Raw genomic sequence first — 23,517 nt, 5'->3', positions numbered from 1 at the left:
CTCGACTTCAGAATTAGGCACATTCTTTTTCTTTTTCTACTTCTTTTTTTAAGCTTTATTTCTCTCAGAGCGCCTTCCTCCTCTGTTATACTTGCCCTGGAAGGAAGGGAACGCAAGACAAAAGGTGGTTCTTCTTTCATGATTGCTCAGTATTCCTGTCGCGAAAGGACCTTTCGAGGGCTAAAAAGAATGCCACGGTGCTGGTCTTGATCAAAGATCACAGCATGTAGAAAGTGTCCCTTTTTTATAGCTTTTTGCTGACAGCTAGAATGTATCAGTACGAAACTGGCTGATAGTAATGATAATAAAGACGCCTTCGGGGCATCCACCGAAGCGCGCCAGACACCAATCCTGATCTCCGTGACAGTGCTGTACAATGAACTTGGAATCTTAGTTTTTAGCGATAACAACACGCCTACAAGATATAGAATGGTACTGAGAGTCAACACTGCAACGATCCGACACCGGGGTTTCTTTGCTAACAACTGCTTCGTATTAACCATCCAAACTAAATTATATTTTCCCGAGCGGGTTTAGGCGTCCCGCTCGTTGATGGTAGCCAAGGTCGTGCTGAAGACTATGAGGTGGTGGGTTCGAATCCTACCACCGGCTGCGCTGTCTGAGGTTTTCCAAAGACTTTCCGGACGAATGTCGGCACAGTTCCCTCTGAAGTCGGCCCAGGACTCCTACTAACCCCCCTGTCCCCCACTCCTTCCTGCTGTCCTCTCTCCATCTGTCCACATGTGTACGCCGCTCATAGCCACAGTTGCTTCGCAGCACTAACATGGAATCAATATACGTATTATATATATCATCATTATATATAATCATTATACGTAATATATATATATATATATAAGGAAAAAATTAGCCGGAGCTCTTTGGCTGCACGTATAGCACATGTTTGTAAGCGATGTGTGTAGCGATGTTTGAGCACTTACAAACATATATACATATATTCGACCATGATTGGATTGGATTGGACATGAAAGAAAAATATGGAGAGATTAGTCCCGACCCAGTCAGGACTGGCTACTCCAAAACGCGTTTGTGGGTGGAACAATAGAGCCAGACAAAGGAGAAAAACAAACAGGAAAGATCGACCATTGTTCATTACACTTCTATCATTTCAAGTTATCAGCATTAATGTTATTTTTAGTGGACTATTTTTTATGCACGCGCATCAACCCATAAATGTTGAAAATCATTAAGGGTGCGATTGGTGAGCAACAATACTGACTGAAGGTCTTCGTTTCTCAACGCGTGACCGAATCGTCTTCGTACACTGACCGAGAGGTTTCACAGCTCGCTCCCGTAATCATCAACACGCTATTACTCCGTGATAAAATACAAATCAAACTATAACACGAAGAAACTAAAAAAAAGGGGGGAGGGAAGCAGGAATATATATACCATGATAAACAATGGAGGGAAGGGACCACTTGGGCAGTCACTGTACACCTTTCATCGGGCGACTTCGTCGCCTTTCATCCCCTCTCTTCACCTAGGTCCCTCCTCTACGATCCCCTTGTATTCTGTCACATGGGTTATGAAACGGAAATGCACTACATAATATGAAAAGGAAAAGGGTTTCAGAAAAAATGATATACTGCATGGAGAGCACGCATTCTCATACAAGGCCATGGGCGGAAGCTGAGGAGGTCAAGGCTGCTTGCTTCACATATAGCCCCATAAGAAATTTTTACAAACACGCCAAGCAATAGACACAAAAATTACGAACAGAGATGAATTATTTTCGGATATGCTTTTTTTATTACAATTTCATCGGCTAGTTCGCACGTGTTAACCCAATTTTGAAAACCGAAATTCACACCTGGCACAGCGATGGTCAGATTCCTTTTGAAAATTGGAAGGTCCATCACTCGCGCATAATATTCCTTTTCCTTTTTTTTTTTTTTTTTGATTCCGTGTTAGCGCCCCGAAGCAACTGTGGCTATGAGCGTTGCACAGACGTGGACAGATGCAGTGCAGAGAGGACAGCAGGAAGGAGTGAGGGACGGAGGGGGGGGGGTGTTATTATGCGTCCTGGACCGAGTTCAAGGGGAACTGTGCCGACATTTGTCCGAACATTCCGCCGGAACACCCAGGGAAAAACCTCAGAAGACACAGCCGATGGTACGATTCGAACCCACCACCTCCCGGTCTTCAGCACGACCTTGGCGGACGCATTAACCCGTTCGGCCATGCCGCTGGGGCATCACATTCCCACTCAAACTATGCGGGTTTTCGTGAAATATACGGGGACATTTCACGTTCCCCGCCCACCCCCAAAAATCAATAGAGAATTAAAAGAAAAGACCGTGGCAGATTCGAGCCACGTCCGGAAAATAGTAAGTTTTAGTGCATCGTACGCTATCGGCTTTGCGTACGTAAGGCATAGCGTTGGTGGTTCTGCGCACGCGCACAACCTAAAGAGAGCTTGGCGCAGTGAGCAAAACCACCAGGCTATCCCTTGCGTACGCAAAGGCGATAGCGTAGGATGCACTAAAACTCTTTAATAAATGGCTAGACCTGCCCATCTCAAGAAGACCTGAAGTGAGAAAAAAAATAACGATTACAAACGGTTCGGAGGTTGCACATTACGAATGAGCGAAATAAGATATATATATATAGTATTTCCAATGTCTATCTTTTCCAGGGAATGTTAAAAGATTGGGGTGTTCGCCACTTCGGTTTGATATATATATACCTGTAATCTTACATATAGGGTCAGTAACGGCGGCTATAGTTTTTTTTTGTTTTTTACTGCCATTCAGGTTATGTAGTATAACATTCCAAAAAATGCACCACACCCGAACGTCCTTCTCTTGCCTTCCCTTCACTTCTGTCCCTCTCTCCCTCGTCCTCTTCTTCTGCCCTGGATTGTAGCCCGTTTGTCTTTTGACGAGACGTCATGGCAACTAGATGCATCTTGTATAGGGAGATGCAAAAGGAGCCAGTAAATGGCCTTAAGATGTACAGGACCGCAACAACAACAGACAGACAAGATATAGGAATAGGTATAAGTACATAAAGGTGTAGATATAATGTCGAAAAAAGGCTGTTCATGTGATTAGGAAGTAATATACAAATAAGAATTACGAGAGTTGGGCGGAAATTTGAAGTGAATTAGGTATACACATCGGTATATGTGGAGCGCATAATTCTTTGACTGCAGTGGTACACGTTGCCATTCACACATATGGCGCTTTTTGCATTCGTCGATATACGACCCGTACAACACAACCCGTAAATCGCTCAGAAAACGCACCGTTTGTGGATGCATCTAACGACGAGCGCATTTTCGCAATAACGCAACGACTAAGCTTAATAAGTAGAATAGTTAAAACACCTGACAGCCGTTGCAGATGCGCGACCGGAGCTCCCAGCTGCGACTTCGTATGTGACGTCAGCTCGAACGGGGACTGCAGGCGATGGCGACTGACACAAGTCGTCATAAACAAAGGGATCCAGGAGGAACAAAATGGCTGCGGAGGAGCCCGAGAGGAGAAGGGAATTAATAATAACGGCAGCGGGACTCCAATCATAATCGCGCAGCCGAAATGAGACCGCCGGTGCAAACGATTGGCTCTCTCGGTTGCCGAGCCATTAAGGACATTAGCTCTGCTTGTGTGCGGCCGAGTCTCATGCGGTTTGCCATTAGTCCAATAATCACCCTTCTACTCTCCCTCATCCGCTCTTTTCAATTCCACGGCTCCATTAACTCCCGTTTCTTAGAGTTTGCCAGCTCCCTCCGTTATGTGCTCTGTTCTTGGGAGAAGCCAAATAATGAGAATCCCTAAGAAAAAGTGCTTTCGTCAAAGGAAAAACAGAAAGGCAGGCTCGGCTGCCGCGCATGGAGCAGTTGCATGGCAGGAGATAAACTCGCCGTCCTAACGAGGTGTTGCAGCCTTATTTCTTGGGGCCAAGAGGAGAGCAGCGGCTGACGACCGAATGCCGTGCCGAAGCGCATCTGCATGCAGCCGCTGTTTTAGTCTGCTGTTGACGCCCGTCCGCATGAACGCCGCCGGTCGCCATGTCATGGATGGTGCATCATGCAGCCAGAAGAACGCTGCGGGAGTGACACTATTTACACTTTCATGTATACATAACATGTTGCAAATGCAGAAGCATTTGTTTTTTAGCGTCGCATTTGGCGTTACCTAAAGGGGTTCCGACACTTCGCCCTAAGTTATAGCGGATAAATATGAAAGGCGGTTCTTTGCATCGAACCTGCATTTTCAAGTTTTACAGTAAAGGGGCTAACAGACGCGTAGAAAATTGGCAGCGAGCATACCGAAACTCATCCCTGTGACATCACTGCGGACGTCTTCGCCAGTGAGGCGGCCCGGGACAGGTCACGTGCCTGCGAGAGCCTACGGGAATGGTCGTAATGCTCCATTCCTCTTACGTCAGAGCTTGACTGTTCAAGGGTCTGTAGCTGTACAAAGCCAACCATATCGCGTAGAAAAAGAATTCTTTTTTCCTCCATACTCTGGTATGCGCTACAGTGCGTGCATGACGCAATGAACCACATCTATCAAAGCGTCACAACTTCTTTGACTATTAAAATCACTGCACAATCGGTGAATGTCGTTCAAAAACGGCTTTGAAAGCACGTGCCTGAAACGTCAACGTTGCCAGGCTGTTACTGCAAAGACGTGAGGCAACTTGTTGTAATCGTCTAACGATAATAATGGCAGCGTATAGAGCTCTGTGCAAGAGACGGATACCTCGAGTGTAGGCAAAGGCTCTTCGACCTAAGCTTGAGGCTTGCTCGTTGCCCTAGGTCAAATAGTGCCCTCGTCACGAAGCCAAGCACCGCAGGCCCAGTCCACCAGAGTAGTTCATTTAAGCCAGCAGTTTCGAACACGCCACGTGATGTTACTAGATCGTGTTAAATTGAAATTCCAATACGATGAAACTCTCATCAACATAAAATAAAGTTGCTTCTGTTGTTGGAATTCGATAGATGTTTGCCATCGCTGAACCAGTGGGTCATTCTTTCGGTGTCCTCTTGAGTAGACGTGCGTGAGGTTCGTTTTTCCAACAAAAGTGAATATCACATTTCAACAACGCGATCCCGTCCATGAGCCCGCAAGCTGGACAGCCGCGTCGTAGGTCGAACAGCTCTGACATCGCCAACCCGTTCGCCTCGTCCGTGTCACAGTCACATGGGAGGTCATGTGCTCCGACAAATCAATGACAACAACTGTGAGCAAGCGGCTCGGTGGAGTCATCTAGATGGATTGCAGCTTGTTCAAGAGCGGAATATGTTACACGGAAATGGACTGTTTTGCTAGACGGCATTATACAATGACGCGTGCATGTATAACGAGACGATCCACGGAAATTATTCTGTCCCAAGTCCTTTCTGATCCCGTTTTACGCGAACTTGCTGAGCAGCTATCGATAATTCACAGGTATGACAAGTGTAAAAGGAACGCTCACCGGGACTATGTATGGCAGGCACCGTATCCCTGCAGGTGATATCGAACCAGTCGGGCATTAACGGTGTTCTGTCTAACAGGTGTCAACAAACGCAGCGTGAACGGATGGAGGCACGAGCGTGAGTGGCACAAAGCCTTCACAGCCTCACTGTTCGTTTCTTTATACACTACACATACAACAGTATGTATATAAGACAGCCTGTAGAGATGCCTTCCTGTCTCAAATAAGGTTTATTCGAACCACGGTACACAGACGACACATACACAGAGAAGGCTGAATTAGTCACCTATTCATTGGACAAAAACAATTGATATATCTTTTCACTCCAAATGAAACCTCGGCTCAAAAGAGCGCCCGTTATAGAGGCATTCACGATGAATCTTGGTTTTGGGACCTCAGTACCACAGACAGTATAACATAGTAACCCATGGTGGCCAGTGGGAATTAGAAACGCACTTAAATGCGCCGGAATGTAGCCGGCACGCAACGTTATAGTATTGTGGAAGTTGTCTGAGGTATCTCTTTTACGCAAATTATTACTACTTACATTGCTGGAACTTAAAAGAAGAGAATGAGCATCCGAGCATGTTTAGCTGGTTAAGCATCACGGTACAGCAATTTAGCGGAAAAAGAAGAAAAGAAAGCTCGCATGAAAGACGCTCGAAGAGCGATTATTTCACGACGGGAATACCACTCGAAGGGGTACTACACAAAGCAGGCTTCAATAAATTGCCAATGAAAAAAGACAGAGCACACACACACACAAAAAAAAAAGACAAAAGGAAAAACGCCATTCGCTCTCTGCTGGCGCATTCATCAGTATCTCTCTCACAACTCTTCAGAGAATTTGCCATTGTTATTCCGGATACCTAATTCCAGAGTGTTGGAAAAGTTGCGAAATGCCGGGACGGAAACAAAAAATGAGAAGCCATCTTCACGAATGCGGAGACACACTCTCTCTTAATGATGAGGCAGACATGAGTCAGAGTACAATTGGGCTTCGTGCACTGACAAACAAAACTAGTGGCGAACTTTCCCCCGCAACTGTGACCGGCCGTTTGCAAAAATCAAGGCCATTCCCCTCACTCATCGAGTGTAATTATCGTCTCCGACAGCCACAAGGATTTTCCTCGTCCATTGTTGTCTTGACGGTTCATTGATTCTGGTTTTGTTTACCCCTCCCCTCTGCCAGTATTCGGGCCTCACGACGCCCGGGATGATGGCGCCCTCGAATCAACGTCCTCTCCGTATTTGCTTATTCGTTCTCCGCACCAGTCGGCTCTGTATACTTGCGGTCCCAGTGAAAACGCGGGTGGTCCACCAAAGGGACTGCGTTTTGCATCACCAGACGGTCGCGCCACTTTACACTCCTGTCTGTGCCGACGGACCATTTCTGCGCGTAATTCCCGAAAGAAGTGTCGCATACGCGCAAATAAGACGGAGTAAGGCAGCAGGGTAGCTCCCCTGTCATTCTAAAAACAGAACTCGACCGCATAACACGCTTAGAGTCAACCGCCATCAGAATGGTATCGCTGTCTTTCCAGATTCGTTGAAAATCGGAACTGTACGCCTATTTTGTAGCACATGTGCAAATTGAAAGGCGTACACTTCCTACTTTAAGCAAATCAGGAAAGAGAGTGATACCATTCTGAATGACGGTTGGTTCTTAGCGTGTTATGCGGTTTAAGTTCTGTTTTTAGAGTGTATAGTTATATCCATGGCTCAACACCACCGCGAAAAGAGAGCACCATTACATTACATGTTTCAATTCCCCCGACGTATATAACGCGTACCGACGGTGCTGCATTACAATTTGACAATATTACCTTCGGAATCCATTCGAAAGTACTTTCGGAATAGTTTTACTTTTTCTTTATATATTCTTGATAGTGTCGGTACTACGGCGTTGTTTGCACGCCTGATATGGTAGCATGCTGTCGCCTTCTTTCTGTCTGTTCACGGTTCAAAGCCATAGTTGCATCGCGGTGGTAACATGCCATTAAAGTGACAGTCTGGACCTGTCGATCGATTTTCAGATTAGAGTTGTATTCGACTATATAGATACCAAATGCAATAACATTATTCAGCACAGAGTCGTAGTTTTTTATATTAAAAAAAGAAAAAAAAAACACGTACAGCATCTTCACATCCGGTTTCGGTTTCACGGAGGCGTAAGACATGGGCTACCGGAACCTGGCGGACGTCCTGCGGGTGTGCAATAGAGAAAAATGTGATTGAGGGCTGTTTCAACACCACCTAGAAACAAAGCCTGATCGCTTAAAGGACGTGGCGTAGAAATTAAGAGCCCGCCAATCACGACCGTACTTTCGGCGCGGTCGCGATAGATCGCGCTCTCTATGAGAGACCGAAAAAGTCGTCGAAGCGCCCTGCACTTATATTCCTGGAACGAGATTATGTCACGTGTCCATTGCGCTTACTGAATTCCCCTTTCTCGTGATCCGCCGCTGCCGATAGTCTACGCGATATTCCCCACGAGCAGCTTTTCCAACGCCGAACGAAGCGTTGCTTCCTTTCCTGTTTTCAGGAGGAGCGCGAGAAGGGCGGTAAATTCTCGGTTTCCATCTGAATTTCTTCTCCGAGACAATCGCACAACACACGGCAGAGAACACGTGTCCATCTTGGCACGGAGTGACGCCACACACCACACTTGAATCATCGTGAAGGCACACAGTAATAGGGAGTTTTAGTATATCGTAATCACTCAACGAAAACGATACGATAAAGGAAGCTGCCCAATCAGAGATCAGCAACGTGATGTCATCCACTTCAAAGGAATAAGGCCATTGGCTTATCATGTTTTCGGAACCGTTATCGTGAACACCTTATGAGCAACCAAAAAGTCGCTAATGTCGGCAAGCAACAGAGACGACTGGTATATCTTGGTTTGGTTGGGTTTGGTTAAGTTTGGGGGAAGAAAAAAATAAAATTTATAAATGTTGTCAACGTCAAGAACTGTGTATTTTGTATGGGGATAATGTCTGAATTTGTCAAAAGCGCACTTGCATATGGTTTGCATGAAGAAGACGAGCAGCAAAGGTGAAAGCACACTAGCACAACCAGAACACAGACAACCAAGCCTTTTGCTACTGACTGACTGACTGACTGATCTAGTTTTAAAAGTCGCAATCTAAACATTTTCTCAAAATAATTTCTCGTCAGATTACGGGAAAATCACGTGATTACTTTGCCAGCTGAGGGAGTACACGTGATTTATTATTATTATTATTATTATTTGTCGGAGAAGCATTTTCTAGTCCCTTGAGCTACAATTTTCGTCTGTGAAAAACTTCGAATAAAAAGTACCGTACAATGCGTGCAGTGCATCACTGGTGGTTGCTCCGAGGGATATTCTCTTTGCAGCGAAATATTACGAGCAAAAGGAGACCACCACTGGCAACCGAGGCATTATTGTTCGCGTGCTTTTCCGTATGAATTTCACCCATCATGAATCAAAGGTGGACTCATTGTTGCATGGCATAGTTTTTTGTTGTTGTTGTTGTTGTTTTGTTGTAAGTTTATGTTGTTCGTGAATTTATGCGCAGCGTGCGTGTGGAATTGTTACCAACCCAAGTGGATCCTATATGATTACTCTAGGTCGGTCGTATGAAACAGGCAGATATTTTGATATCTCAAAGCAGACTTCGTAATGCAGGAGATTCATTCTCACAGTGTACAGGAAAATATTACAAAGAAAGCTATTATCCAAAGGCGTCATGAAAGTCCCGGCTGAACAGCGGACCTCTTGACACGACGAACGTCTTGGGCCCCCGGAACGCGATCTATCACCAAGCTCGCTCCAGGCACTTGTGCGGTCTTTTACAGACAACAAGCTGCCGGATTTACACTGAACACGAATGTGATTTCCGGGGTCCCCGTGGCTGTACAGCCTTCTTTGTTTTCTGTCCCAACTCCGATTATTATTTTAATTATTCATTAATTCTTATGGTTATTATTTTTCGTAATTACGAGAAATAGAGTATAGGCGACCCTCTTCATGAGCGCCATACCGTCTATTTAATATTATGTTTTCCACACCAAACCAAACCGCACGATCGCCTTGACGGTCATAATGACATACTTAGCAGACTTAAGCAAGTGCCAAGAAACCACGCTATATCGCGCGCTATGCGCGATAGCAGTTCTCTCGCTCTGATATCTGCTGTATCACACCGTAAACTCAATAATGTCCTTGTCGCTATCATGTCTGCATGCATTACTCACAGTTCCCGCGCTAAATTGGTGCTCCGTACCGCTAGCAACAATGATTTTCCTTCGAATATCTCCTGTCCCAAACTATGCCCACTCAGCCAGTGAGACGACTCCGACAGTTGACGTGATCGAGCACTAGACAAGCTTCTTGAAAAAAGGCCTTTTTTTTTTTTTTCAAAGGTCTTTTAAATACAGCATGGACTGCCTGCCGAATAGCCGCTCGCGGTATGCGAATCGCCATCAACATACGTCGTTGTAAGAGAACTTCAAGTTTCAGCTCTCACTGAGTGGGAAACGGGTGCATCTCGAAAAATGGCGAACGAAAGGAGATTTTATGTGTGCGACAACGGGGGGCGGCGCACACGCACGTCCTTTGTGTGCAAACTGAGCCTTGCCAGATGATTGATGCCAACAGAGGCACACACAGGATAGCAGATGAGTGGCTGTGGCCATCAGGAAGGAAACACAAAACAAAACAAATGTGTCTCGCGCAGTCTCGATCAGGCTCATTCAGTAGCCGTTGAAAGAATAAATAAAATATACCGATTCGGTATCAGTGCACTGATCCAAAAAGCGGACTGCGCCCTTCATGAAAGCGTTCTCGCTTCTTTCTGCACTGGTGGAAGCAGCATGGACCCCTGTATACCCGAATTTTCGGCGACGGTGCGAGAATTATCTCGTCATTCGCTTTGCCTTGTTTGCACCCCTGTCACCTCTTGGAACAGGGGTGACATAAATCCGCCATTTTTCTAACTCGCGGGTGCTTTTCGCGAAACCGCGATCTTGTCCTGGTCAAACGTCATAGAAAACGTCATTTTGAGGTCATGTGACTTTGCTTACATGTCGTTTTAGCACTTGCCGACATATTCCCGTCGGCATAAAGTATTTTGCCAGTGTAAACTATACGGTGCTTCCTCCGCGACATGGTGGCCCATTTCTCCTTAGTTGTAAGTACATCGCATCGGCTCAGTGCGTCTTAACGCGGAGTCGTCATCACATCTTTGGAAGTAGTCAGCCATACGAGGCCTCATGTACAAAACTGCGCATTTTACTGCGCGATCATCGGGTAAAAATAATTACCGTGGTCGAAAGACGTCCAAAACGGCGCACAGTAACAGCAAAAGCGTTGTTTATAAACGGTTTGGTCGCCGATCACAGGCGCGGCCATCTTTAAGGTCACACGTGCGTTTACGTTTGCTGCGACCTGTGACCAGGTCCTGTCCAGAATGCACTGCGTTCGCCCAGCACACTTTCGTCTATGAAGCAATATAGGATGGCACCCCTGTGTCCTGGAACCTACCGTACGGCTCACGCCTATAGAGAAGACGTCCGGTGAGGCCAGCCTTCTCGCCCCCTCCTCGGAACGGTTCTGGTCACCATCATTAGCCAATCATAGTTGGTATGAGTAAAAAGAAGAATTTTTTGCACGTACATGAGCTAGTCACCTACGAGGTGCCCACGCTTGCTCCAGCGCTATCCTGATAGTTCCCTAGTATGCGCTGCACCGCGGTGTCAGCGCTGGTGAACCTTCCTTCTAGCACAATACGAGTTATTTTGCAGGATAAATATAGCAAATTTCAAAGGGCGAAGAAAAAGTTACGCTCTCATGAACCACCCCAAGCAGCACAACCAATCCAGCCAATAGCCAAGTCCAGCCAATATTGGACCAAGATGTTGCGCTGCTTGGGACCTCTTAGCGTCCACCCTGTTAGATCTGCCTGAGGACCATTATACAGTGCCCTATTCACCCCGGATACGGATACACAGATATATTTGGGATACATGTCATCCTCGCCATTGAACGTGTGGCCAGAAGGAGGTTACTTTACGCTCGTATAGGAAAACAAACTGTTTCAAGGTTCAGAGGCGTTTTATATTGTAAGTCACACTCTGCCAAGCGTCCCCAAATATAAACCTCCGAATATTAATAAGGGCTATAATTAATGGAACATCCGTGATGCATGCATAAACGTCGCAAAATCTGGCAGGATGAAAAAAAGAACGCGGATTGCGACAGCAGAAATATTTCAGGGCGAAGTCGCGAATTTATTACGGAGGGTTGACAGGAAAGGAGAGTCGCGTACGTGATGTTCAGCGAAATGGTCCGTAATCGGCAGCTTAAGTGTACTTTAGCGTTACACGGGCTTTCCAGCCGGACATGGCATGATGTAAAAGCGTGAAATGGCGGAGATGTGCATTTGTGTGCATGCGTAGAATCAAGAAGGTCCCTTGCAGCTGGCGTTTTTTTTTTCTTTTTTATTCATTCACAGTGTTCCGACCGCGACGTCGTATTGTGGTTCAGCTAAAACGGAAGCAGGATAATTTCAACAGCAACAACAACAAACAGATGATGACGCTGTTGTCTTCATGCTGTTGTCTTCATGGATCTCATCCACCAGCTTGCCTACGTCTATGCCATTTTTCATGTCTAAGCCTGATGCCTTTAAGTGCATAATGTAAGTCTGAGCGCCAGAAGACAATTAGAAGATCGGAGACAGTATATGACCATATCATTTATGACGTAAGTAATTGTGCATGAGGATGGTTCCTACGAATATGTATAACAGAACCAAATGTCTACACGGGATCCCTCAACATATTATCGCACGAAAACGCTTCGTTCTATAAAGCTGTCCCTCACGTGTAGAACGAGATGTGTCTACAATCTTTTATTGCTGACTTCATTATGTGGAACACTTTTTCTGCGAGGTAAACGCACGCATTTGGCTGACGAAACGCTAATAGACTATTTCGAGAAGCCCCGTGCCGGTTCGCGTACGCTTTGGACGTTTGTTATCGTGAAAGAATAGCTCCTTCGATACCGGCCTGGTGCTCCATTTTCGGTCACCGTACCTTGAACGTCCGAAAACCCGTACGGTTTGGAGATATCTTATAAGCATTAACAGATTCCCATACTTCAACACCGTGCTGCCTGCTTCTTCTTCTTCTTTTTTTTTTTTTTTTTGTGTGTGTGTGTTGTGCTACACAAACTTTACGTAACACAAAAACTTTTAGAAGTTTTCAATGCTTCAAAACAACTTTTGGCAACATGTCACTCGGTTTTCACATGTTGTGGTTCACATGTTCACGATTGCTGCACTGAGTCCGTATCCGTCCCCGGTCAAATCATGAGAAATTTAACTGCTATGTAAGGCTTTGATATGTCAGCGAGTACACGCATTAGACAAGACACTTTTTGACGGAGAACGACTTTCTAGTGACGCGGCTATGACTTTCGTTAATAAAAACGTTTAAATAGAACAACAGATAAAGAACTCGAATTAAATAATACATCAATTACACCGAATCCATTAGTGAAAGATTTATTTATGGCGATTTGTTAAATGCTTTTTTCCTTTTAACGACGAAACAATACTTGTTGGAGCGTTGTATGCAGTTTATGCGTTCGCTGCCTCATGTAATTTATGCTGGATTCTGTTCTTCACTGTATACCTTTATGTAGCGCGCTGGCGTCATTGAAACAGATGAATTCGCGAAAACAGGGCAAAATATGTGTCCGTCACTCGTCACGTCTTCAACCCCCCCAATTCGCCGCCATTCCCGACGTCTCTGAGCAATTGCTGCATAAAGGAGAGACTCCACTGGACATGAAGGAACGTTTCAAACCGCACGGCAGGCTTTCTTTTCGCTGCGAAAGACAGCAACGAGAAGATATTTCGTTTTACTTATTCAGGGGCCTATTTCGGTATCCCCCAATACTGGCTCATTTCGAGACGTGTGATGATATCCAGGCTGCTACTGAACTTCTCGCCTTCTTGCCAGCCCCGCAAGCGCCAGCTTTTCCGCTGTATGTCCTACTTTCAATTTGCTTACTTCTCTGCCAAGCACGAACACTGCGCAAAATATAAGACGAGAACCCACTCAAACCGTAGATGGTATACGGGGGCGTGGAAGCCTTTTAGATTTGCAATATTCTCGTATAGGGTATGCTACGCTGGACTACTTCTAGGTTCCACGAAAGCCAACCGCGCAGGCAAATCGAGACGCGTGTCATACAAAAAAAAAAAATATATATATAACTGCAGTTTAGTTCACCTTGTTCTTTCCTGTGTGTGCATAATCACGTCATCAAAACTAGGAAAAACAAAAACATCAAGATTAGGAAGGAAATTTAGTTTTATGCTCTGTTGCCGGGCGTGTTATGATATAGGAAAAAAAGGAAGAACCGTGCCAGTAGTACGGCTTCAAGTTAATCACGGAAGGCGACGCAGTCGACCAAATAGGCACTGCAACGTTGTCCAATAAAGGCCATTTCTTTGATGCCCTTGTTATTTTCTCCGCCTAAAATAAAGTAAAAGTGGAATGGGCCGCGCCTTGCTAAAGGCATAAGCGAAACTGCAAGTCTGTATCCCTCTTTTTGCGGAATAGCAAGCTGACATACTGTCCAGCTGACCTTTCCTCCTTTTTTCCCCGTATGTTCTAATAAATACACCCCACCTCGCGCGCCCTGATATAGCCTAATGGCAATTTAGCCTAATAAATACCAGATAGCTTGCTATTGTCTAACAAGTTTGCGATTTGATTTTTCGAGTGAAATAAAGAAAAGTGAAAACAGAGTTACAGAGCACTTAACTTTAAAAAGTTAACTGTCGTGCACAAAGTTACAGCATATTGATTGCTCTTCTTGACGTATTTTGAAGAAGAAAAGGCCCGTGCGGTAACCTGTGAACTCGCTCACTTCACAAGGAATATGTGCGTCGTAAGATTTCCCAACCGGAATGTATGTCAAAGGAGCTCGGAAAAGCGGGCACAGTTGAACTACACAGTGCAAGCTTTTGTGTCATCTAGAGGAACAATACCCCGGAAAACCGTGGAGAATGTTTTTGAAGCAATCGAAGATGAGCGGCTGCTGGAATTTATATATATATATATATATATATATATCGCACAAGACGAACTTTAAAAACAGGTATCAGCGCAGCTGATGAGAAGAGAAGTGAAGTGAATGCAAAGTTTCGCTAATTCCTTGTTAAAGACCGCGTAAAACAAAAGAAAAGAACATGAAAGATGTGCAAACACTTACTACACAGAAATGCCCCCAGAGCTTCTTCAATATCCAGGCTGCTTCGATAATCCGTCAGAGCCCACTGTATAGAAATTAAGGGGGGTATATCAGGACGGCATGGAAGAAGGATATTGGTTGGTGACAATTCTTAAACCGAAAGCATGCAATAACAAGAGATGTCAGTGAGCGGCAGCATTTTCGCATCATACGTTCCAGCACTGTATACCACGCTGTACACTAACCCAACACTGAAAAACAGGCTGCTGACAAAGCAGTCCTTGTCATGTATTAAATTACCGTGCAAAATATAGTGCAATGAAATTCGCAGTCGCTTGTTCATGTTATTGCCAGTGGTGTCTCGCCTGTAAAGTCACTGTCAGCAGCTTTTGGTCTTTGCTTCCTGAGCCACAGATACAAATGTTGATTACACAAAAGCTATACATATTAAATGCGAGGAAGAACAGGAGCTCCCTCGCATTTAAAGGCACGAGAGAAAGCGTGTTTCTGACGGAGCGACAAAAGCGACCTCCAAATTTGTCGTTTCTTATGGGCCATTTCCTTGTGCGGCTCGATTCTTCTTCTGAAAACGTCAACGGCATCAGCGCACCAAAAGCACCAGATGCTGTCAGTGCGCCGAACTTATATTTTTCATAATCAAAAAGTTCGTTAGTCATTAATAATTATGTCAAGGCTCCAGCAGTCGCTTGTCCGACAATAAACGTGGGCCACTTGACCTAAAATATATGGCTACTTATTGTAATAAAAAAGCATTTGTCTATATTCTAAAATAGTTAGCTAGTTCATAGTTAGCGCGGACACCCTGTATGTGTGCTTTTTCCTGGTTTATGTTTAAACAGGGGGCTGTTTGTGAAATTTAGAGGAGGCGTCCGTAAAAGTATACAGGGGAAGGGTAGGGTGCAGACCCAGTTACTTAATTAGAGGGAGTGACAATCTCGTACTTGGAGCTTGTTTCATGCATCGCTGCACAATGATCCTCTGAACAGAGAAACTTACGTGACACAGTAAGCGGACGAAACGCCTGTAAATACCAGGCCTGTATGCTAGCTTTCACTGGTTTTGCTTCCGAGCTGTACACCGTGATTGCTTTTTCAAACATTAGCCTCATACCGCTGGTGAGCATGCACCCGTAAGGCCCAGATTAATAATTTCAGGATGCACTTTACGAAACACGAAGGGAATCCCTGCACTGCTGCTATGTGATAGCTACTGTTTCCCTTAAGCTAAATTATATCTCATACCACGAGCTACTGCTATTAATGCACAAAGCTCTGAGCACCGACGCCGTAGTTCTGGCGGCCCCGCGGTCAGAAGTTTCAGCCAGAAGCGGCCAGTTTTCAGCCGCCTCGCGGCCAGAACTAGAACTAAAGCCAGAACTCGTCCAGCGTCCAGAAACTTAGCAAAATTTTAAATGAAGAGAAACACTCAAACAACCGCACAGCCAGTTTGCAGAATCACCCGAGGGAAGAGTTCAAGAGTATACATTCAGATTTTATCTAACGTGTCACTCCCCTGGGGTTCCTGGGATTCCGAGGTAGAAAATCGTAAGAATTATAACCCGTACGTGGACCTAGGAAATGACTTTTGGTCTCTTAAAATATCTTCCTACAATAGCCAATTTGTCGGAATTGAAAAGCTTACGCAAAACGCAAAACGTTTAAACGTACCAAAGATTTCTTTTTTAATTCTGTGGATCGCAAAAGCTCTGAACATTTTAAATGGGTCACCAAAATACTGTGCACAAACGCATTCACGATCAGGGATCGGAACCGGAACTGAACCCGAACCGAAACCCGAAAAAAAAACGTTATTTTCTGTCGAAATCGAACCGAACCCGAACAATGTTTTTGCTTGTCCTGAACCGAACCGGAACTGAACCAAACAAATTTGCTACGGTTACCGGTTTGGGAATCGGTTCAGAGGTGAAATAATTGTACTACCGAGCGACCTTTTTTTTTTTTTGTTTGTTCGTTTATTTATTTTTTGTGCGATACCAGGTGCGAGTAAAAGATGGCGACTGTAGTGCCAGTTTTTTGCCACATAGCAAAAGGGGGCCCTGACCGGGTTCTGCCAAAAGGCTTCCAGCACTTCGCTGTTCGATTTCAGCAGACGACCACGAGAGCACAATACAGTAAAATATCAGGTAAATAATAAATGTGTTTATTACTTGTCTTGTTTTTTCACCTGCTTTCATGAAAGGCTTTTCACCTGAAATTGTTATCTCATACCTTTCTCTTACAACCGTGTACGGTGAGGGTAACGTCGCTTTCATGTAGCAAAATTACTGCCGATGAACCGGTATGGTTAAACCAGGACCGAAAAAAGTAACTGTTCCAATCCCTGTAAATGTCCCGACCGCTGACTGCCTTTTTAGTTTTGTGTGTGTGTGAGGGGGGGGGGGGGGGTTCTCCCTGAGCCGAACCCGAACCGAACCGATATACCTGAACCGGTTCAAGCTGATAATTTCGGTTCAGCGGAGCTAAACCGAACCAATATGCCTGCACCCGAACCCCAGCCGGACCGAAAAAATACCAGTTCCGATCCCTCTTCACGATATCGCTGCCAATTAGTATGTTCTGCACAGAAATCGACAAAGTTATCATATGTCCTATGGAAATAGTGGAAAAACCAAATACCCACGCATAGTTCGTTGTGCGGCATCATGTAAAGATCACATGGCATTTATCTTGTCACAGCGATACGCGACCGATGTAAGACCAAATCCCTCTATTGCGTTATGAGATGTTTTTTTTCTTTTTTCAATTGTCGAATTGGCATTTTGATTTTTATCCTAAGGTTGCTTATGCCAACGTTTGAATTGCGCAATATTTTTTTCTAGGGCCGTGGTGGGAGGTGGGATAGGATTCACTCAAGAAAGAATACGCTAGAACGGTGAGCAACCGTAAGCGAAGCGATGAATGCTGTTTTGCGGGGGCTTATGGTCACGTCCTGTGATATCGCTTTTAAGTGACGCACCAATGCAATTTCCAGTGCACAAAACAGTATGCAAATCTGCGATTCTTATCGGAGTCGGCTAGCAAGCACACTGCAAATGCTCCTTATGCAAGGTCATGGCCATTGTATTCTACAGATGTCTGCATTCGCACAGCACCTTGTAAAGCAGTTCTCTTATAGAAAACATTGGGCCGTTGTCAAAAGAAAAATAAAGTAAATGAATTGAATGTAATTCGAATATTCCATCATCGTTTTTTATATATTTTTTTTTCTTCAAGAGCAGCTAGATGTACTGAAATGAAAGAGTGTTGTCTGCTTACATTGCCCCAAAACTCTGCTCTCTCCGAAGGCATGACAGACCATCGTTGATTTGAGAAGAAACAAAGGAGACGATGTCCGCAAGAGGTTCAAACCACGTTTTTTTCTCTTCACTTTATTATTAGAAAAGCTAACTATTGTGACTTCTTTTTCTTCAATCGAGTAAAGTTATCTCTTTCTGGTAACCCCGGTCAGTGTTTCTCACAATGTTCCTTTGAATCGCCGTGTAGAATTCTACACCGCCTTCTCGGTACCTGAACATTTGTGGAGGTTGGCTTTTTATTTATTTTTATATTTTTTTTTCCGTTGATTCAATAACAAGAATTTCGACACGCGGGTGACACACAAGTACTCGTTCGTTCTTTGTCGTACATAGCAGGAAGAAAAAGAGTCTGACTGGAACATCCCTAATGAACAATGAACTGCGGTTAATAGACAAGGCTGTCAGCACGCTCGCTCCTAACGAACAAACCGGTAATACTTCCTTCCATTCTTTTCGTCCGTACTGAGAACAATAAGTCTCCGTGCAGAGTGGAAAGAGTTTTCCATCCCCCAATACGAGCCCCTAGGAGCCACAATTAATTTCCTGCAAGTGTGAGGGGGCGGAGTCTTCGTAACGAGCTCCCATGGTGCTGGTCCAATGAAAAGTCAGCTCATTAGTTGGAGAAATCAGAGCGCAAAATGGCTCGCATTTATATCTGCACATAATGCGCAAAAGGCGAAAGTCATAGAACGCGGGCAATAATCTACGGCCGCATTATTTTAATAACGCACAAAAACATATCATTAGCGTTAGCGCCCCCTTTCTCTGTCATTTATAATCAGAAGCGATCTCTGCAAATGACAACGAAGGCCTCATCTGGCCGGAATACCAAAGACACGCGCCAACACAGCCACACTCCTAATGGGCCAATTACAAATCACCCTCATCTCACGACGCAAATGTCCTCCTTCTAGGCTGAAAATAATAACGACATCACTGCAGTGTTGTAACCATGGCTCGAAACAGGCGCTTCAAAAGAAAAAGAGCCCCGTAAGTTTTGCCACTGTGGTAACCACCATTAGTGAGCGCAGGACGCCTTTTCCGCACCGTTCACAAAAAGTGGTTGCAGAGAATGAAGGCGAACAACTGGGGAAAGCAGTCATTTGGAAAAGTACACGGGCACACCATAGGTGGATAGCTTACATTCAGCCGACGTGACATAACTTCCCGGATAGATAGCATGTGCTGGGTGAATTTAATTTTTGCTGTGGCGTCTTTATTCCTCCGTGGTTCATTTCGAGTAGTATAAAAGCTTTACGTGCGACAATAAAAGTCAACATTTGCTATCTTTACTATGCCACGTTTCACAACATAGCAGAATTGTAGTTGTTTCTGTGTCCCTTCTACATGGTCACTGGCATGGTACGAGTCTTAGAAAAAGTTACTTCAAAAAGTAACTGAGTTAGAGTTCCAGTTATTACGCGAATAAAGTAGCTAAGTTACAAGTACAGTTACTCTCCACAAATAGTAGCTAGTAAAGTTACATGACATGTCACTTAGTTAATTTACAGTTACTTTCCAAAGTGGCAAAAGTGACTCCTAAAACTTTTATTGTAAATTCTTCAACCACCACACAACCACACCACAGCGCAACCACATCTGCAGGTTACACTTGAACGACAGCTACTTTACCCGAAGTTTGTATCTGTACCAATGCCGTACAGCAGCACAACTGTGACACTATAGACGCGACCATCGTTTCTTCCATATTGCACTTCGGAGCGCTGACCACGGAATTGATTTCTTATAATCAGAGAAATGGCTCCGTGTTACATTGCACAATACCGAAGTCAACTTTAATTTGAGCCCCTTTGCTACAGTGTAAAGGTTGTACGCCTGTGCGAGGGTACTTGGTTCATATCCTGGCATAGTGAGGTGTCACCACGGGTAGAGTCAAGTTGAGGGTCTCCTCCGAATGCCGTGATAGCGGCACCGTTTTTACATACCCTTTCGCTTAGAGCTACGGGCAGTTGTGCGAACTACGAATAACAGGCAAAACCGGGTGGAGAAAGAAAATTCGAAAACCTTCCGAAATTATTGCGAAAAAATTACGATTCTGAAAGTAACTATAGTTACCGTATAGCTAGTTAGACTTAGGAAGAGTAATTAGTTACAACTAGCATAGTTACTTTTCTAGTAACCATTTACTTCTAAGTTACTGCCCAAGACTGGTCTCTGGCTCCTTCTCCGTATTTTTGACCCTGTTTAATGTTTGTCATTTAGTGCAAAAACAGTACGTGCTCCCAAGGCAAATTTCTTCCTTTGTTATCCGCACATCCAACTCAGTACGAATATAGAACTTTGGAAGTACGGACATGTGTACCGCAATGTGCCTACCGGGGCATCGGTATGACATGCTATAACTTCAAGGTTGCCTTCAGATTTGGTCCTAGAGCCGTATTTCAGTTTTTGCAAAGTGGAGCACATCAAAGCACTAGGCACCTTATGAGTTCGTATGACTATCGCAGTCAGAGATTTCGTGGTCGTAGATTTGTACAGTTTTCCCTTTCTTCTTTTTTCCCCACTCCCCTTTCCCTTCATTTGTTTTACATATAATGAGCCTTAAATAACGCGCCCTGGAGTAGCCAGTCTCGCGTAGTTTGTGACTAACATCTTCGTTTTTTTTCTTTTGCCAATCAATCAATCAATCAACCGTAGTCAGAGCAGAGAAGTGACACGCGAAATTTATCAAAATTGACCGAGGAATCTAAACAAAATAAGTAAAAGTGACTTTTCATTCTCTTTCGAAAGTTAGCATCGGCCCATTTTGCCGTCCTACGCACCCAGATGAGTCACGAATTTTTCAAAATACACCGGCAAATTCGCAAAATATGGTCGACACTGCTCGTTTAGCCCCCACCTATCAGCTGGACGTTTATGCTGTGACCCCGATGGCGCCTCAAGCTATCAATGTCAACAGTAGGTACCACCGGCGGAGTGTCAGCTCAACTTCGAGAATCGACCGATGGTATTTTCTTCACGATGATTTGGAACCACCATTTTCAATTCAGAAACGTGCTGCGACGTCCCAGCAGTCAGCGTAATTGGCATTCCACGAAACGCCATACCGGGAGGTCACCTCATCCACGTCAAGCCTTCCTGTCACTTGGGACGCGTCCGGAGGATCAGACACATCGGCGACTGAGTCGTACTTCCCACATTTACATGTATGCGAGCAATGAAGCGAAAAAAAGAAAAAAAGATCGCAGAATCTGGAAAGTGTTGCATCTTGTAAGTCAACACCGAAGGCGTTTATCGTCCCGTTTGGGTAGAGAAATCACGGGGCGTCCAAATGGTGACGTCTTCAATGAGACGAAGCAGCGTTGCGCACGCCAAACTCATTTGCCGAACACAGTGCGTCGTGTGGGAGAAAATTAAGCACTTTTCATTTCTGTCCAGAATACATTTAACATACTAATATGCACATACCAGCAGACACCTAGAATTTCTAAGGGACGCTGGTCCTCACCTACACGCTGTATAGCTGAAATCAACTCATATTGTGACTTTTATGCCTTGTACAATAACATCACCTTGTCGTGGTGAGGGTTTCATTCTGTGACTGTTGGGTTTGTGCTATATGGATGTTACGCGCCGTACGAAACTCTGCCATACCGAGGACATGGATCATTATTCACCCATCACTTTATCATTTCATACCACATACTGACCAGTGTGCCCAAAATACAGTGGCAAACTTCGTCATATCGTCACTTCTGTATTTGTTGTTGTTGATGAAAACTTATTCGTCACGAAATGCTCGACACATTTTGTCAGTTCCCCGAGGCTTATTCGATGGTAGCGTTTTACCTCGATTTCCGTTGAGGCTCCTTTCGCTGAAATGAGTAAATCATACGACGACATTTGTATGCCTCTGCACTTCATCATAAAGCTGTGACATTCTTCCACATGAAAGATTAACGCGTGCCACCGGGCTCCGAGATTATTCATGTCTGTTCTGCATCCTTAAACAATTGTTAAGAAAAAAGAAAGAGAAAGTGCGTTCTTCGTCTTCCCGCCTGTCGCATGGCTCCCGTATATTGCTACCTGCGCGCCTCGTCGGCGAGTCGTCGTACAAAAGACGTCAGCGACCATAAAACCGAAATTCTTGTACGGCAGGACAATCTTCGCGTCACGCACACTGTCGCGGTTACGCATTCAAATTGCCAGTGCCATAAGGCGTGGCCGCTTTCGTACGCGAATCTGTAAGATCCTGTTAGCTGTGAGGGAAGCAGTTGATGTCCGCCCTGGCATATTACCATAACGAGTTTGCGCCTTCACGCACTAGGGTCATACGAGTAGGTACCAGCCCGTCTCCATATTCATGCATTGCACTCTGTATGTTTTACACGGCATCACTTCACGTGCGCACGAAATTGTTAATTGCACCTGCTACGTGTTGCACAGCGTGCGACAATGTTATGTCAAATGCGGAATTAGAAATATATATATATATATCGCTCAAGATGATGTCATTCTCGAATTGCGACCATGGCATTTTTTTTTTTTTTTGCTTTTTCTTTTCAATGTCTGATTACTTCCGCAAAGTGGATTGATGACGAAGGGTGTCGACCGTGATCCACCATGGAATGAAAAAAAAAAATAATAATATGGAATGTAACAAACGAGTTATGTTATTACAAATTAGACTGATCTTCTTAATGAAACAAAACTAGACGGCACTTGGAGATGTAACTTTAGAGATATAAAGTTTATGACACGCGTACAGTATACAAAAGATCGTACCTACTTAAAGACCTTACAAGTGCAGAAAAGCACGAGGATTAACGGTCGGACTATGTTACTTCGTTGTAGGTTCAGACTTCGGCAGAGTATGAACAGTAGCGATTTGCAGGCATTCCCCAACAAATTGCATACAGAATTTATTTGGGCTCCTACATTACGTTGAACAGGGTGTCTGACCTAGCAACGATAGTTTTTAGAATCTTTTTTTTTATTATGCTGTGTTAGCGCCGCGAAGCAACTGTGGCTATGAGCGCCGGCCAGATGTGGACAGATGGAGAGAGGATAGCAGGAAGGAGTGGGGGATGGGGGGGGTTAGTGTGCGTTCTGGGCAGACTTCAGGGGGAACTGTGCCGACATTCGTCTGGAAAGTCTTGGGAAAACATCATCAACAACAACAACTATAGATTATGACGATGACATCAGGTGTTGTTGAGGACACTATATACATTGCGTGTCTGTTAAAAATGACAATCCGTTTTGTAAGTGATAATGAGTCGATCATTAATTAAAAGTATGCACAAGACAAATACATATCGATTAAAGAAATATAACTTGGGAATTAAGGACTCAACGTGTAGTAACTAGTGGTTGGGTTCCCGGAACAGTTTTGCAGTCCCGGGATTTCTGGATTTTTCCCGTCGAACCGCGAGATCCCGCGATTGAGATAAATTCGAGACAGCACCCCTACAACCTTTGAATACAGTGCTCTGATTATTCCTGCATGCGTTTT

General features: G+C 44.6%; 1 protein-coding gene across 6 annotated transcripts in view; it reads right to left on the bottom strand.

The window, feature by feature from the left end:
- LOC135378039 (zinc finger homeobox protein 4-like) overlaps positions 1-23,517 on the bottom strand; it is a 253,994-nt gene that overhangs the window by 177,424 nt on the left and 53,053 nt on the right. For 5 of the 6 annotated variants that reach the window (XM_064610870.1, XM_064610877.1, XM_064610872.1 and 2 more), the window contains exon 3: positions 14,726-14,789. The exons of the other annotated variant lie outside the window; for it this stretch is intronic. The gene's annotated coding sequence lies outside the window, so the exon portion shown is untranslated. The remainder of the gene's footprint in view (positions 1-14,725; positions 14,790-23,517) is intronic. 6 annotated transcript variants of the gene reach the window in all.

Source organism: Ornithodoros turicata, chromosome 1, assembly GCF_037126465.1.
Source record: "Ornithodoros turicata isolate Travis chromosome 1, ASM3712646v1, whole genome shotgun sequence".
NCBI lineage: Eukaryota > Metazoa > Arthropoda > Arachnida > Ixodida > Argasidae > Ornithodoros > Ornithodoros turicata.
The sequence above is the reverse complement of the archived record's forward strand: the minus strand, read 5'-3'. Positions and strand labels throughout refer to the sequence as shown.